Below are 15,706 nucleotides of genomic sequence, written 5' to 3' on the forward strand. Positions count from 1 at the left end.
TAAGGTTCACATATCTCATGATAAAGGACTCATGCATATGATTGTTTTCTACATATTGATTGTTCAAAGCTCTTTTAAAAAATTCAGGTATTCAGCCACACCGTTCTACATCCACCATTCTTCAGACATTTACTGTGCACCTAGTAAGTGCCAAAGTCCCAGGTGCTAGCATTTCTCATAATCTCCAGGCCTGAGTACCTGTGCTGGTTTATGGAATGGATTTAATGTTGTTTAAATCTTTTTCTTTTCCAGTTTTCCAAAGAAATTAATTCGTTTTTTGGGTCCAGAGAAACCAATCTGCTGTTTTCATAGGGTAAGTGATCCTTGGCTTCCTTTATATATCTTTACCTACATCAAAATTTCATCCAATTACTGTGATACCCTAAGAAAAAGAGCTTGATAGCACAAATTCTCTAGAAGTTCTCTCCCACTTAGAACCAAGATGTTCTTTCTACTCATCACATCTCCTCCCGTCAGAGGGGAAGGTTTCCCTCTTGTATTTTTCTGCCGTTTCTTTTTGCTGGTCACATGTGTTGCCTCTTATGAGTTGTTACCTTCGCTGTTGTTACCTTGCCAAGTTTGCAGAGAGGATGACAGAAGAAGTTTCTTTTTTTCAGGAACTGATGCCCAGAAACACGGTCATGGGCAAGGAGAAACCACTTATTTTGTTCACATGATGCATGCATCATGCATGAACATGTTTCATGAATGCCATAACAGAGTAACAGGACGTGAGCACTAGATGGGACCTTGGAGCTCATCTGCCAAAGCCCCTGTGTACAGACAGGAGCTGAGGCCCAGAAGGTTTCACATCCCCGGTCTGGGGGCTTCTCAGATAGCAGCAGAGCTGGAAATTATGAGACAGGCATTTGATTCTCAGGTGCGTGGTCTCTTCATCCCTGCATCCCCTGCTGCCCCCACACAGAACGATCTTTTGAATCTCAATTCCTTCTGAAGATACAGAGTTCTAAGTGGTTGGACCTGATGCAATACCAACAAACTAATGATAACATCTCTCGAAAGCAAGTGTTAGGAATGATGCTGTTTAGCTGTTTAACTTTCTAGGACTTATACTTGGCTACTACCAAGAGAGGTGAGTGGAGCAGATGTACCCAGGGCACCTCTGTTATGCACCTCATCTGAGAGGGCAGATTTTCCTTTGCATCCTTACCAAACCACTGCATTTGCAATGCCACATCATGTGCTGAGACTCGGTGATACATCTGCGTTGCCGCTAGAAGCCAGGGTGCACCTGCAGGTGTGCACTGGCCAGCTGCAGACCTGCAAGCCCCCACTCACGGCTGTCTGCACCCGCAAAGTAATGCTTAACGGGTTTCTTATTGTGCAGTAGGAATTTGGCCTGCTGTCATAAAGACTTTCAGAAGAACATTTCTTTATTTAAAAAGAAAAAATAGTTACCCCGTTTTTTACATGAGAATTCAGTTGTGGGTATAATGGAAAGTGTGAGAATACAGTTCTCCTTTGGAATCCCAGAAGGTGGATTTGTGTGTGGTTTTTTTCAAGGGTATGTATGCTAGACATGGCTCTGGATTGTGTTCATTTAGGCTGATTAGCTGAGTGTACTTATTTCCAAAACATTTTATCTCATCTAGAGATTGGTTGAAGTATAGTCCTAAGAGCCTGTGACCATTATTTTATCCTACTCATTAAGTTAATAACTTTATCAACAAATGGAAGCTTCTTTTCTACCATAATTGGAGTCATTTTTAAGGGACTTGACGTGTCTCCTTATCAGAGTACAGAGATAGTCAGCTTTCCACCAGTGTCCTGAATGGAAATGAGAACGAGGATTACTGCTTCACTGAAAGATCACCTGCTTGTTACTCTAATATTGATCTCTCCTGTCCCTAGATGCTTGGTATGCGTGAATGTGCATTCAATGGAACTGTGAACTTGAGGGTTTTCATTTCCCCATCTCATCCCAGAAAAGCCCAGAAGGTTTATCCCCAGAGCACAGCACAGGATGACGTGGGTTGTTGAGATCTGCCACTCTCTGGGGGAAAATAAAGGTCTCTGTGGAATCCGGAGGTCAATAAGAATAAAACAGAGACCAAATAAGGGCCAGTGGGGAAGTACCAGATTCTTTGCCTACTTTGAGTGAGGCTAGAAATGATAAAGGGGTAAATTGCTACCACCTGAATTGATGCTGACCACTTGTGGCTACTTGTTGGTTATCTGCTGGGGTCATAAGTCATTTGAAGTTGACAGTCAGGAGGCATCAAATCATTACCCAAAGTAGGATGAGCTGTTTGCTTTTACCAGTTGGTGGGGGAAGAGGGGTAGCTAAACATAAACTGAAACCATGAGTTTCTTACTTAAAAGCAGCTCCGAGACTGGTCCTGCACGTTGGGTTGATACCATGTAGGGCCACGTACCACGCACATGTGTACTTCATAAAACAAAAGTCCCTGCACTCCATTTCATGGTATGCCACGGGGCTGGACCCTGGAACAATACTGCTGTTGTTATTTAGCTGGAACTATGCTCACCATCGATAGTATCCCTTTAAGGGAATTCTAGGAAAAGGCTGTGGCCAGCACTGAGGTTTTATTTGCTGGAGGCCAGGTAGCAGTGGCATGTATCAGTTCCATAGCAACATGTCTGTGCAGCCAGAAAAAATATAATGACTGTGGTAGCCAGTGTTGCCTGGGCAGGATGAGCATAGCCCTGGTGCCTCCTTTTATTTCCCACCTTATCCTGGCCTGCCTTCCTTCTCCTGCAGAGAATGCAGACTTTGTAATCTATCCTGCTATCAACACTTGCCTCCTGTCCCCATCAAGCCTTGGGACTTGATGAGAGAGAAGGCACTGTCTGTAGTAAAATTCTGCAGGCCTCAGAGCGTGCCAGCAGAGCTGGCAGGGCCTTAGCGAATGAGAGTAGGTGGAGAGTCTGTGCTTTTCATCATCCCTGTGGCAGAGCAGCTCTGTGAAAATGGCACAGTGGGCAGAGCGTTCCCTATATAGCGTGGTCAGCTCTCCTGGCTGGAATATGAGCAGTGAAATGGAGCAGTGTGAAATTAGGAAACAGGGTGCCCCTTAAGTGTGTTACACTGATTCAGGAGACACCTACCAGTTTAGAGTGCAACTCCAGGCACCGCAGGGCTGCACAAAGAAGTACGACACACATTACACATCTTCTGGGAGCTTCTACCAGAGGCGCAGTTTCTAAGTGTAGTTGCTCCAGTGTGTGTAGTTGAGATTTGAATATTTTTCTGATGTTTTCTCATCTATAAAATCCGTAAAACTATCGTAATCACTCTTGATTTCAACAGGTGTTTTTCCCACATGAACCGAAGGATTTTTAAAAGTCTTTGTCATCTATTTGACACTCGTCTTGGATTTTTTTTTTTTTTAAATATTATGTATTGGGAGCCTGAGCAGTTGTTCTAGGTGTGGGGTAAGGCCTTCAGGGGTCAGGAACCATCTGTCTCATTCTTCTTCTTCTTTTTTTTTTTTTCTCTAATGCTCAGAACTCAGCCCTGTAGATAGTAACCATGCCATCAATGTTTCTTCATGATAAAATTATAGTCCTACCCTATCTCGTAATGAAGGCGTGGAACAAGTGTGTAAATATATCGAAAATGCTTTTAAATTCTTCAGCGAAAAGATAAATTCAAGAAATTCTTTTTCTAGCATGTTTTTAAAAAACATGTAGATATGAAATCACAAGGTAAGAATATCTAAAGACTTCACATTTCCTCATCTTCCTCTTTGTGGCTACCGACCATGAACTTTGTACCCAGAGTTTTACGCTGGCACTGAAACCATTCTTTTTCCTACCCCACCCTACAAGGTTTGCTACTTCTATTGAATTTCACCTTAATATACTATTTGGGCCAGACTTTTCAGTCGAACACCTAGCAGTCTTTGGAGCTCTTAAGAGATTTGAAGGATTTTTCATTAAGGTGACAGGTTTGATAGATTAGGATAGTGGTTCCTAATTTAGTTTTGAGGTCTCTGTTGGGGGAAGGAAGGCTTTATTGTATAAAAAACTTTTATCTTAAGAGTTCTCTTCCCTTCCAGAATTCTGAGCCAACTGAGAAATAAGACAAGCGTCATAAGGTAGATAGAGGCCAACATGCATCTTTTTGACTGATAGCAGTTTACCAAGTTAGAAATTATATCTTAGGTTGAGAGCAAAAACAGGCTTCCCACCACTCTATTCCTCAGTCTGCGCCAGATAATAGTTTACCTGCAGGAAAGTTTTGAGTTTGCAAGTGAGTCACTGTGTGAAGAAGGAAGGAGAAAGAGACCAAAACACCCCTCCCCTACCTCCCAGTGCTTAAAATTCTAACTCTGCCCAGCAGTAGATTAGCTGTACCCAGTGGAGTTAATGTTAGCCAAGGGGGGTGGCTGGGCCATCATGCTGCCTCAAGCTTCCAGCCTGCAGTTCACTCTACATCCTGGGAAAGGAAAGGAGGATGGATTAAGAGGCCAGGAGAGGTTAGGGAAAGTCCTCTGCATAGGAAGCAGAGGGTGGGGCTTGGTGTTTCCCTCTGGCTCTTCTTCCATCTCTCACTCTCTATACTCTGGTCGGGCAAACTACTCACCAGTCTCACTCTAGCCGTCTCACCCACTGTTTTCTTCTTAGGTCTTTGCTTTATTTATTTGTTTACTGGTTTATTGTTAGTCTCCTCTATTAGAATGTTAGCTCAGTGAAAGCAAAAACCTCATCAGTATCACTTATTGCTGTGTCCTGGTACTTAAAACTGTGCCAAGCACATAGGTGGCATTTGATAAATATTTATTGAATGAGTAAATGAATAAGTATTGTTTTATGCTTCTTCTCACACTCTTTAATGGCCTGGACATCCTGGCAATTGCCATTCCTCCTGGCAAGCACCTAGTCATAGCTTAAGACTCAGTTTGGCTATGACATTCTCCCTGAAGACTCTTCTGGCTTCCCTTCCCAAAGAGAAGGAGCACCTTCTTGTTTGTAACTCACCAGTTGCCAGTAGTCGTGCACGTGTGTGTGTGAACATGCGTCTGTGTGTACATGTCTGCGTCTTCTGTGTATTTTCTCTTTCTTTCAGACTGTGGCTCTGTAACACTTCAATTCACTTATTTGCTTGTATATTTATCACCCTTATGAGATTGTAAACTCTTTCGGAATTGGGCAGCTTCTTAGTCATTCTTGTTTCTCTAATATCTGCCATGTAGTAGGTGCTCAGATAACAGTAATATTAGCAGTCTAAGTACTTACAACATACCTGGTATTGCTGTATATTAGTACAATTGAGCCCTGAACTATTCAGGAGATAGAGACATCGACCCCCCCAATGCAGTCGAAAACTTATGTATAACTTTTGACTCCCCGAAAGCTTAACTACTAATACCCTACTGTTGACTGGAAGCCTTACCAATAACATAAACAGTTCATTAACACAGATTTTGTATGGTATGTGTATTATATACTCTATCCTTACAATAAAGTAAGCTAGAGAAAAGAAAATGTTGTTAAGAAATTCATAAAGAAGAAAAAATACATTTACAATATTTATTTTAAAAAATGTATGTATAAGTGGACTCAAACAGTTCAAAAACAGTTTTGTTCAAGGGTCAACTGTACTTAAAGTAGCTTTGTAAGTATCTTACATACATTAACTTGTAAAATTATCACAACGACTTTACAAGATACATTTTTAACTCTCCCTTTACAGGTATGGAAACTTGGGGCATAAGGAGATTAAGTGACTGGCTTTTGGTCTCACAGCTGGTCTGATTCCATAACTGTTATTCTCTGCTAATTCTCAGAAAATGATTGTATAAATGAACAGATGAATGAATGAGACTCCTAGAAGCCCAGACCCATATCACTAAATAGGGCCACAGACATTGAGAGCAACACATATAAGTGAGTAAGAAATGGTCACCAAGCCAACATGTGATTACCCATGGTTGGCATAGAATCCTGAGGTCATGACTGAAGTTTCGTCCACAGATAAACCCCTAAAGTCTTTTTATAGTTATTGCACTTAATTCCTAACTATCCATGCCAGCAAAGCGGTATCAGTTAATGAAAATAAATAACTGTCATTATATTTTCGGAATTATTTCCTAATGGGAAAATACTATATCATCAGTTTTGAGTTAATAGTGGCTGTGTGCAAGGCTCACTTCTAAATTTGGGGGGAAATGGGAGGTAGGGGGTGTGAAATAGAGGGTGAAGAGAGGAGCCCTATGATTATAAGCCTGTATTCAAGAGACTCTAGACTAGTTGAAGGGGCAAGGCATGATTATAAGTAAAGTTAAGTTAAAAGAAATAAAGGGCGGTAAATATGAGCCCTGCCACAAAGCATTAGTATCATGATTAATTGCCAAATGGTGATTATTTGAGAAAATGAAAGCTATTATGTTAGTCAAGATAGAATGGGCTTATGTTATAGAAAGAGTCAACCCTAAATACTCAGGGAGATTAAAAAAATAAAAGTTTGTTTCTCACTCATACAGTGTCTGCTGTGGATCTGCTGTCTCTCCACAACTACTGTCCACTGTGCATAGCTCTGGGATGCAGACTGCTTTGGTCTTTCTAACCTACCTCCTTCATGCTCACAGGGGAAGAGAGAAAAACTGGAGAACTGCACTAGCAATTAAATGCTTCAAAGCTTTGTCCTGGGAGGGACCCCTGTCACCTGCTATGTCTTAGACATTGCATGTAGCCTTTTATACAGCTCCTATCATTCCAGTCCTCTCTCTCATTGCTGATTTTCTCCCACCCAGCACACAGTAGTGCTCAGTGAATATTTGAAGGGTGAAAGCATGAGTGAACAGAGGAATGAGTTGTCACTTATGCCTGATAGTGTTTATTGCAGTAATGTGCATGGCAGCCCCAAAGCCCTGACATGGAAAAATTAGGTCCAGCTCAAAGATATTTACTAACATTTAAAAAGCATTAATAAGAAATAATAACGTAGCTCACATTAATAAATGATGGTGAATGGAAAAGTTATAAAGATATGGACAGATTAGGTCGAGTTTAATTGGTGGTTAAGCTCATGTGAAAGTCCCAGCCCTCCAGACTTCAGCCCTGTACTAGCCACGTCACTGTCCAGCAGACCTCAGCTTGACTTCCCGCTTCTTGTGTTATCCGGTGCCAGTCTGGCTTTCTAGCCTTGTTCCTTCTGAACGAGGTAGAGTACTATCCTCATGTAAAACTTAAGAAGCTTAATCAAGGAGAAGATAACCTGTCCAGCGTGCCGCTGTGATTCCAACCCAGGTGTATGTCACTGAACTGTGCAACCTTTTTCCTGGATCAGGTTCTCTTAGATTTTCACCTGCTGTCTCATACCCTGGGGTCTTGGTGACCAGGCAGCATCTACTCCAGATCTATGGAGAAAGGATTCCAGACATGAGCAAAACATGCTGAGCAAAGCCTAACAGCTGAATGTGAAAAATAAGTTGGAGGCTCTGTGTGTGAGCCAACAGGGAGAGTGGAGAGTTCATAGAGAGACAGTGGAATATTACTTTGGAAAAGTAGGTTGGAGTCATATCACACGTGTCAGACCAAAGAACTGGGCCTCTCAACCGCATCTTGCTATGTAATATTTAGTCAAAAGAAACCTGAATGCAAGGAAGACCCCTGATCACAGGCCTAACAAATCCTAGAAAATGGTACTTGTTTATTTCTGGTTTTGGGTGGCAGCGGTGGAGAGAGAAAGGTCTGAGGGCTGTGCCTGTCACTGTACAAATGTGGACAGGGCGTTGTAGAGAAGGTCCTGCACTGCGGCTTGATAATCACTGGAGATTTTTCAGCAAGTTGGTGATGTGACCAACTGTGTTTCAGTGAGATTAACTTACAACTGTGTTCATGGCTCACGAGGTGATGGGGAGAAAACCAGAGATGGGGCCCTTGGTTAGGAAGTTATTGTAGGCAGAAGGAGAAAAGACGTTGAAAACTGCTGTGGGGGCATTATAAAGGGACAGATGTGGGCGACACTACAAAGAAAGTGTTGCTCAAAACAGTGACTGTTTGAACATAAGGAACAAAGGGAGGAGTTGGAGATAAGGGCATTTTTGAGCCCTGTTGGCTGTTGATGGTGTCCTATGATCTATATATTTTTCAGCTTATTTTAGTAACAGTGTCGTTCTGTGAGTTGAGACCTCTCGGGTAGAATGAGGGAATAGCCTTCAACCAAGGTGAGCTGACTTCGAGTAACAGCATTGTCTCGATCCAGACCTTCCCACCTATCTCTTCCTTCCCCTATCCTCTCCGCCATGTTTAGGAGCAAATCTTAAACTAGCAGCAAAATTGTCCAGACTGAAATTTCATTTCCATCCTGGCCTTCTCATGGAGATAAAATGGTTTAAATGTGGGCACAAAAAATAAAATTAAATGTGTGGTTGTCATATCTAGCCCCTATTAAGAGAGGGCTCCCTGTGCATGCTGTGAGGGCAGTCTCACCCCCGCTGGCTTGCCTAGCTATTACATACTGGTGCCCCATGGCTCTGGGAAATGAGTGGTAATGTTTTGCTGGTTGGTCGAATTTTTGCAAGGTGACAATTTTTCTGAGCGTCACAAGGCCACTGCACACTGCTTTCTCAGTCTTTTTGGTCTGACAGGAGAGAGCCAGTTTTGACTTGAGAGAAAAGAGAAAGAATGCCGTTAGGTGGGAGACAGGAAGCACGTATTGCATTCCCATTGTATTTCTGGGGCTAGTCATGTCACTTGTCATAGGTGTCGATCTTTAGTGACAGCGGACAGTCTAATGAGAGAAGCTTAAGTTGTTCGCCTGACATAGCAACTCGTTGCTCCAAGGTATCGCAGTGAATGCCTGAGCTCCCAGGGTTCAGGAGTCCATCAGCCCCAGATCTCTTTTCCCTGAGTACAGGCCGGAGCTGGAGAGATGTTCTTGGGGTAGAGGAGAACTAAAGTCCAGCCCTCTCTGCTTTCCATGTGGGGTTGGGAAGCAGGAGTGATGGCCAAAGGCGCAGAAAGTGCGATAAAGTGGGAGACCTTTAGTGTCACTGTTTCTTTCCCTCGAATGGCCTCGACCCTTCTGACTCTGCCCTTGGTGGGTGACCCTCCTGCTCACCCCAGCTGGCATCTGAACAGCAAGTGCTGATCTCTGAAAGCTGCTCTTTCTGTCTGCGAACTCTCCATATTGATTCACACGTAGTGCTTCCAGCTTACATTTCAAATTTCGCTGCTGTGCTTTGCTCAGCATATGTTTTACCTTTTTCTTCTTGCCTTACCCCTTGTTCAGAGGTACCGAGGCAGAGCACCTAGCTGGGTGTGGAAGTGACATTCCTGATCACTTCCAGCCTTCTTACATGCCTGTAAAATCACCACAGTTTATTAGGTTGATTTGAAGTCAGAGTCCTTTGAAATCACAAGATGATTAGAAGGCTCTATCCTTTCTGGGTGGGGGAGGGGTGTGTGTTTGAAAAGAAAGTCTAAACGATTTGCATATTGTTATGTGTCATGTTGCAGGGAGAAGGTTCACTTTAACGTTTTGTTCCCACATCTTCTATAGTTTCAAGTAGTTTCTCACTAGTACTAGAGACTTTAAACATTTTGAGTCTCCAGTGATATCTATATTCTTTTGATGTACTTTGTATAGAAACTAAAGCAGGAACAGGTTTCAGAGTAAGCTAACCAAAGCATCTTGGGCTTTTGATCACTTTCCATTAGCACGAACAGTAATCTCTCCTGTCGGATTTTGTTTGAAAGCACGTTCGCTCTTTAATGAAGATAAACATGATGCCGGTATTTAATCTGTCCTCTCAACAGGAACTGAAAAATTCATATGTGAGATTAGTTCTGTTGGCAGAGAGGGGATTCTGAATGTCCCAAACATTTCCCTAGCCATTGGCTGAACTTTCGAAATGTGCTGGCACTAAAAGAACAGATACCTAACAGATATTTTACTTACAAAGCCTGTGTTTCAGTGGTGAGTCCCAGAGGCCTCTCAACCACATCTTGATACGTAATATTTGGTCGAAAGAAACCTGAGTGCAAGGAGGACATATGATCATAGCCAGTAACAAATTTCTAGAAAGAAATGTTTGTTGCTTGTTTATGGTTAGGTAGTGGTGGTGGGCAGAGGGTCTAAGCCACTCTCCCTGCCCCTATTTTAATGTGTACTCCTCTGTTGCTGCTGCTTTCGGCTTTGGCCCTGACTGGCAGGGCATGGGAGGGAGGGCATGACTGTTGCTGTTGCTGTCTGAAAACCTGTGGGCAGAACTCTCTGAGAAAGCAGATCGCAGGGCCATATGCTTTCCTCCGCCCATTCTATTCCTCTTTGCTTCTTGACATATTGGCAGGAAAAAAAAAAAAAAAAAAGACTTGTGTTCTTATTTCTTTTTATTTTTAAAGAGTGCTTTTAAATGTTTAGATTTTGGAAATATTGTTTTTTTTTTTTAACTTAGTATTGGAAAAATATGTATGCTGACATCCTTAGAGTACAGTTTCCTAATTGAGAAAGAACACTAAACAAAGTGATTACTTTGTTTTTCATTTAAGATGCGTTTCTTAGAGTGGGGAGGTGATTCGACATGTTCCTGTTTCCAGGTTTAGCTATTTCCTGGTTCTGTGATCATAATAAATTCCATAGCTCTAAAACATTCGAGCAAATTGTGTCTTCTGCAGGAGTTATTTACAGATACTCAAACAAATGGTGCTTCCTGAGGAAAGAGGACTCTATATGAAAACTCCATGGTAAAACTTTTCGTATCAGCCATGGTGGCAGAACTTCTGAGGAGCTGTCTTTGAGAGTAATGACGTCTTTATTGCGGCGAGGCTGAGTGGAGGGGGAGGCTCTCGTGTATTCTGCTGCCAGCTAACACCTGGCCGCCTCAGAGCAGCCTGCCTGGTAATTAAACCCCTGAGTCTGTGCAAGGATTAGAGGGACCTGGTGAGAAGCAGGATGCGGGAGCGAGGTTAGTCTCACCCTCCTAGCTGAGGTGCAGAAGGAAGCCACACTGCCTGGAAGGTTCCAGTGGTTGTGGGACAACCACGAAGGCAGTGAGGTGCCCTGAGGTGTGACCATTCTCACTCCCCACTGATCCTCCTCAGAGTGAATACTGTTTTCTCTAGTCCTACCCAACTTCACTTCTCTTTCTCCTCATCCCTGAAGGATACTTTTGCAGTAGATACATTATCAATTTGAACTTCTGAAAACATTAGTAAGCAGTCTGAACAAGAAGGTAGAAGTTTCAGGATTGCTTTTTTGTTTGGGTGGTCCTGAGGGAGAAGGGTACCGTGGAAGGTCCTAGACTTCTGAATAATGGAAATCAAGCAACCTGAAAGCAATGTCTTATGTCATCCCCTAGTCCTACAATATGCTAAGACTCAATCTTATTCACTTGAATGTCTATTGTGTTAAAAGATGAAGGGTGTTGGGTATAATTCCACACCACTGAAGTTGTTAGCTCCTTGTTCATTTATTAAGTGGAGTATAAGATTGAAGCACTTTCCTGTTAATTCACATGCAAAATACTTTTTGTTTGGATTATGAAAATCGGGATAATTTTATTCACATGTTAGTGCCCTCTAGTGGCCAGCATGGTGCCCTTTAAGAGGGCCTTTCCTGATTTGCACTATTTCTCATCCCTAACTAAATAAAGCACCTACTTCACAGTAGTTGAGTATGTGTCACACAAGCCTGTATTTCCTCACTATGATTTATCTATCACATAGGGAAAAAAAAAACAAAAACTTTGTTACAGAACAGATAAAGTAGTGCTATTGCTGCATCAAATTAGAATAAATCTTACATCTACTGCATATCTGTATTATAAGTCAATGACAGAAGACTTTTCAAAACTTTGATGTAAATATTTGCACAGCCAATCCACTCATAAAAGAAGGAAAATTATACTCTTGGCAATAGTGGGCATGCCCTCTGCTGGCTCCACACTCATAAATAGATAAGTTTCATAAAACTACAAAATCCTCTCAGCTATTTTCAGCTGGCCAAGGTAGAATTTGTTTTCTTCACTCAGAGGTTGATATAGTTAACCTTTTGCTGTCTGTATAGCTTTAATATAGTTTTGTAGAGTAAAGCATTATTCACTCATAATAATCTTTGAAGGAATCATGCCAATTATATTTTGTTTTGGACATTTTGCTTTCCTAGTCAGTCCAGCCAGTTAAGTAGCAAATGAAAGGTTACCCGAGCTTGATCAAGAATCACCTAGGGGTCTTGTTAAGATGCAGGTTCTGATTCTATAGGTATGAGGTGGGGCCCAAAGTTCTGCTTTTCTAAGGAACTCCCAGGTGGTGCCAGAGCCATTGGTCAGAGGCCCACACTTTGATTAACAAAACACTTGAGTAACAAAGAGATAGGTGATACAGTCTGTGTCCTCAAGAAATCTTATGATCTGAAAAGACTGGAAAAAGAATATAAGTAATTATGGCATAAGACAGAATGTGATAAAATGTGTGATAAAAGTAAAAAAAACATGCTTCGGGGAGTTAAAGATAGAAGTGATCACTTCTGTTTTAAAAATCTGGAAAATTTTCATGGAGAAGGTTATTTTGAAATTGGACTTGAGGTTTGGGTTAGTGTGCAACAGGAATGGGTAGGTAAGGCGAAAGCACAGAAAAAGCGCAGATTCTGGAAAACAGAGTATATCTGGGAATAAGAAGTAGCCTGTTCGCCTGTGATGGGGAAAGTGTGAGGTACAGTTGGAAAGGTAAGTTGATGTCATATTGTGGACGGTTGGACAGTCTAGGATGAAAACTCTGGCCTTAATTCAGGAAGTAAAGAGGAACCAGCAATAAGAAATTTTGAAAAAAGAAAAGGTAAATTGATTGAAACTGCAATTTAGGAAGATTATCTAGCACACATATACAGGATAGAGTGGGGAGTGATGTCATTTTCTAGACAAGAAATAATAGGACGGATAACATGACTAATATTAGCACAAGAAAAATAGAGAATAAATAGGATATAGTTTTGGATCCGTGTGTGACAACTACAAGTACCCATTCCTATATCTCTTGATTACGATTTTAATACCTTAGTGGCCCAAACAAATCATATGTCCCACAGTTCCTGCAAGCATGATATATTGGGCACCATTATTGTAACAATACGGATACGAAAAATATTAATTTTTTTTCTTTATTTTTCCTGTGAGTATGTATTCATGAACTGTACAAGTTAATCACTTACTGTGTTGCTTTTAAAATCAATCTTTAAAATGCTTTTAAAAATTTATTATGGTCTATGGCCATGCCATCCTGAATAAGCCCAATGTCTGATCTCAGAAGCTAAGCAGGGTCGGGCGTGGTTATTACTTGGATGGGAGACCACCTAGGAAGACTAGGTGCTAAAAGCATTAAAAATATATATATATATTATGGCATCTAGTGTTTGCAACTGTAGAGTCATACTCCCAATAATAATCACTAGTTAAATTAATTTTCTCCCTTAAAACAAAACAAAATAAAAAAATTCTGTTAGATGACTTACAAGCATGCAAAACTAGCATTGTTCGAGGTGTTTTCAAGAGAATGTTTTTCATAAAGAGTACTTCATTGAATAAAATAAAATCTTTAAGAGTGCAACACATGATATGATAAGCTTTATAAAGACTCAGAAATTAAGGGAACCCAGTCTTTTCTGATGGATGCTTTTGGGGAAAACCCTACCTCATATCAGCCTTACATGATAAATTATAAACCTGATTTTAGAGTCTTAAGTGTTAGGAAGAGTTTCCATACAGGAAAAGACAAGCAGTGAAACAGCATTTGAGCCCATTTTAAGAAAGATACTTGTCCCACATATTTGAAGTTTAGTCTTTCCTAGAGGTATGCAAAACCTTTCAAGGTTCCTTCTGACCTTGCAAAGCTATGATTGGGTGATGCCTCTTACCCATCTGTTCATTCATTTTATTCCATTCAATCTGCTAATGAAATTTATTGATTCCAAGCACCTTCTATAGTTCAGAGAATTTCTGTGTGAATGTAATGGAAAAAAATCTTTATCAGTTTGTCAACCAAAGGAAACTAGCGACAAATATTAAACCAAAAAGATTTTCATTATCTCAAAACTTGGACGAATCCATTTTGAAAGTTTCTAACCAAAAACCTCAAAAATTTGATTCAGTAATGAAATCTATTATATTCTAAGACTCAAAACATGATGCTCTGTTTCTACAGAGGTAATTTAGATAAGAAAGACAGCCTTCTAAAGAAGCAGCCTTAATATAAACATGGAGGAATATATGTATTTGGTTGTGAGCTGTCCATTTGTCTGGACATCCATCCTTCCATAGTTATACATCCATATATCCTTTGGTTTATTTTTACCGATATCAACCTAGTACATGCTGTTAAATGATGTAAACAATAATTATGAACATTCCCTTTACTCTCTTAGCATAGAAGAGAATTAGGTGAAAGTAAGTACTGCAAATTTTTTTTCCTCTTGCCTCAAAGTTATGAGCTTTTGTATCCTAATTAGGCCCCACTGGACCACAGTTCATTATTGAGACTCCACTGAAACCAATAATGATCATGTTTATTTCACATTTTTGACCTAGGAATCGCAAAGTGATTTACCAACATTAACTCATCAATCCTCCTATCACTTCTGAACAAGACATTCATGTTTTCGAACTCAGCATATAAATGGATTCTCTGTTTCCCAGAGAATTTAAATGTCTTCGCTACCATTGAATATGGAGTGAGGAGATAATTAAAACGAAAATCATCTTTTTCTGAACTACTTACTGCTTGGTGGTCCGAATGTCTTATTTTTTGGAAATAAAAAAAGAGAGGAGATAATGGGGGCATAAGTTTTGTTCATGTAAAAGTATTAAATAAAATCATAGTAGAGAAAAATTATTAGCCCCAAATGACCATTTTCCTTAAAACACTTTCTTCATCTGATGCGGTGCTTAATAAAATGATGAACACGAAATGCTACTGTCTGCTCTGTGTTAAACAAATGGTGAATCACAGCCTGAGAATGAATGAAAACAAGTCACTAGCCAAAGTGCCAAATTTCTGGGTCACCTTAGAGATATTTCTCATATTCCCAGGGCTTTTGATGTTCTTCCATTCCTGTGTAACTCAGCTTATAGTAAATCTTGAAGTGAAGATTATCGGTTAGTTTTCTATCAAAACCGTGATGCTCTCAGCCTGGGAGTGGGCACTGTCCCACAGGCGAAGTGAAAACAAGAATCAGAAAAAGAGGATTATTTCTTATGGGAGGAAGTGGGACAGTGTGCTGTTTGCTGTAACATCATTCACCATTCCTGGGAATGGGAGGCGTTTCTGAGAAAGTAGAGATTTTTATAACTTTTAGTCTGGCAAATGAAGCAACACTAAGATGACTTAAATATTTAAAAGACAGAAGCATGATAGTGTGTGTTCTCAATCATATCAAGTTATCACTGAGACCCTAATTTGCTTTCTTTACACTGTTGGTTCTTCCTGAGCATGGAATAGGGGCCTTGGGACACTATACATGGGTCCGTTATATTACAGTATTTCTGGAAATTTAAGTCTCTATAAAGAGTCAACTGCAGTTTTGTTAAGTAACAAAGACTGCTTTTTTTTTTTTTTTTTTTTTTTTTTTTTAGCAAATCCGGCTTGTGTTCATATTACCCCCAACCCCTTTTTTTAGAAGGGAAATTTTAGTATCTCACTGCCGTATTTAACTTTCTATTTTAGTAGCTGCCAGTGCATGTATCCTCTCATATAAAGCCTACATGGGTTCCTCCCTTACTAACTT

At 40.6% G+C, this 15,706-nt stretch overlaps 1 protein-coding gene across 12 annotated transcripts in view; it reads left to right on the forward strand.

Moving 5' to 3' along the window:
* Nucleotides 1-15,706, forward strand: part of ATXN1 (ataxin 1) — a 364,038-nt gene that overhangs the window by 186,805 nt on the left and 161,527 nt on the right. For all 12 annotated transcript variants that reach the window (XR_004955711.1, XM_036236902.1, XM_036236901.1 and 9 more), the window contains one exon: nucleotides 253-313. The gene's annotated coding sequence lies outside the window, so the exon portion shown is untranslated. The remainder of the gene's footprint in view (nucleotides 1-252; nucleotides 314-15,706) is intronic.

The sequence above is a fragment of the Rousettus aegyptiacus genome, unplaced genomic scaffold (genome assembly GCF_014176215.1).
Source record: "Rousettus aegyptiacus isolate mRouAeg1 unplaced genomic scaffold, mRouAeg1.p scaffold_m13_p_1, whole genome shotgun sequence".
NCBI lineage: Eukaryota > Metazoa > Chordata > Mammalia > Chiroptera > Pteropodidae > Rousettus > Rousettus aegyptiacus.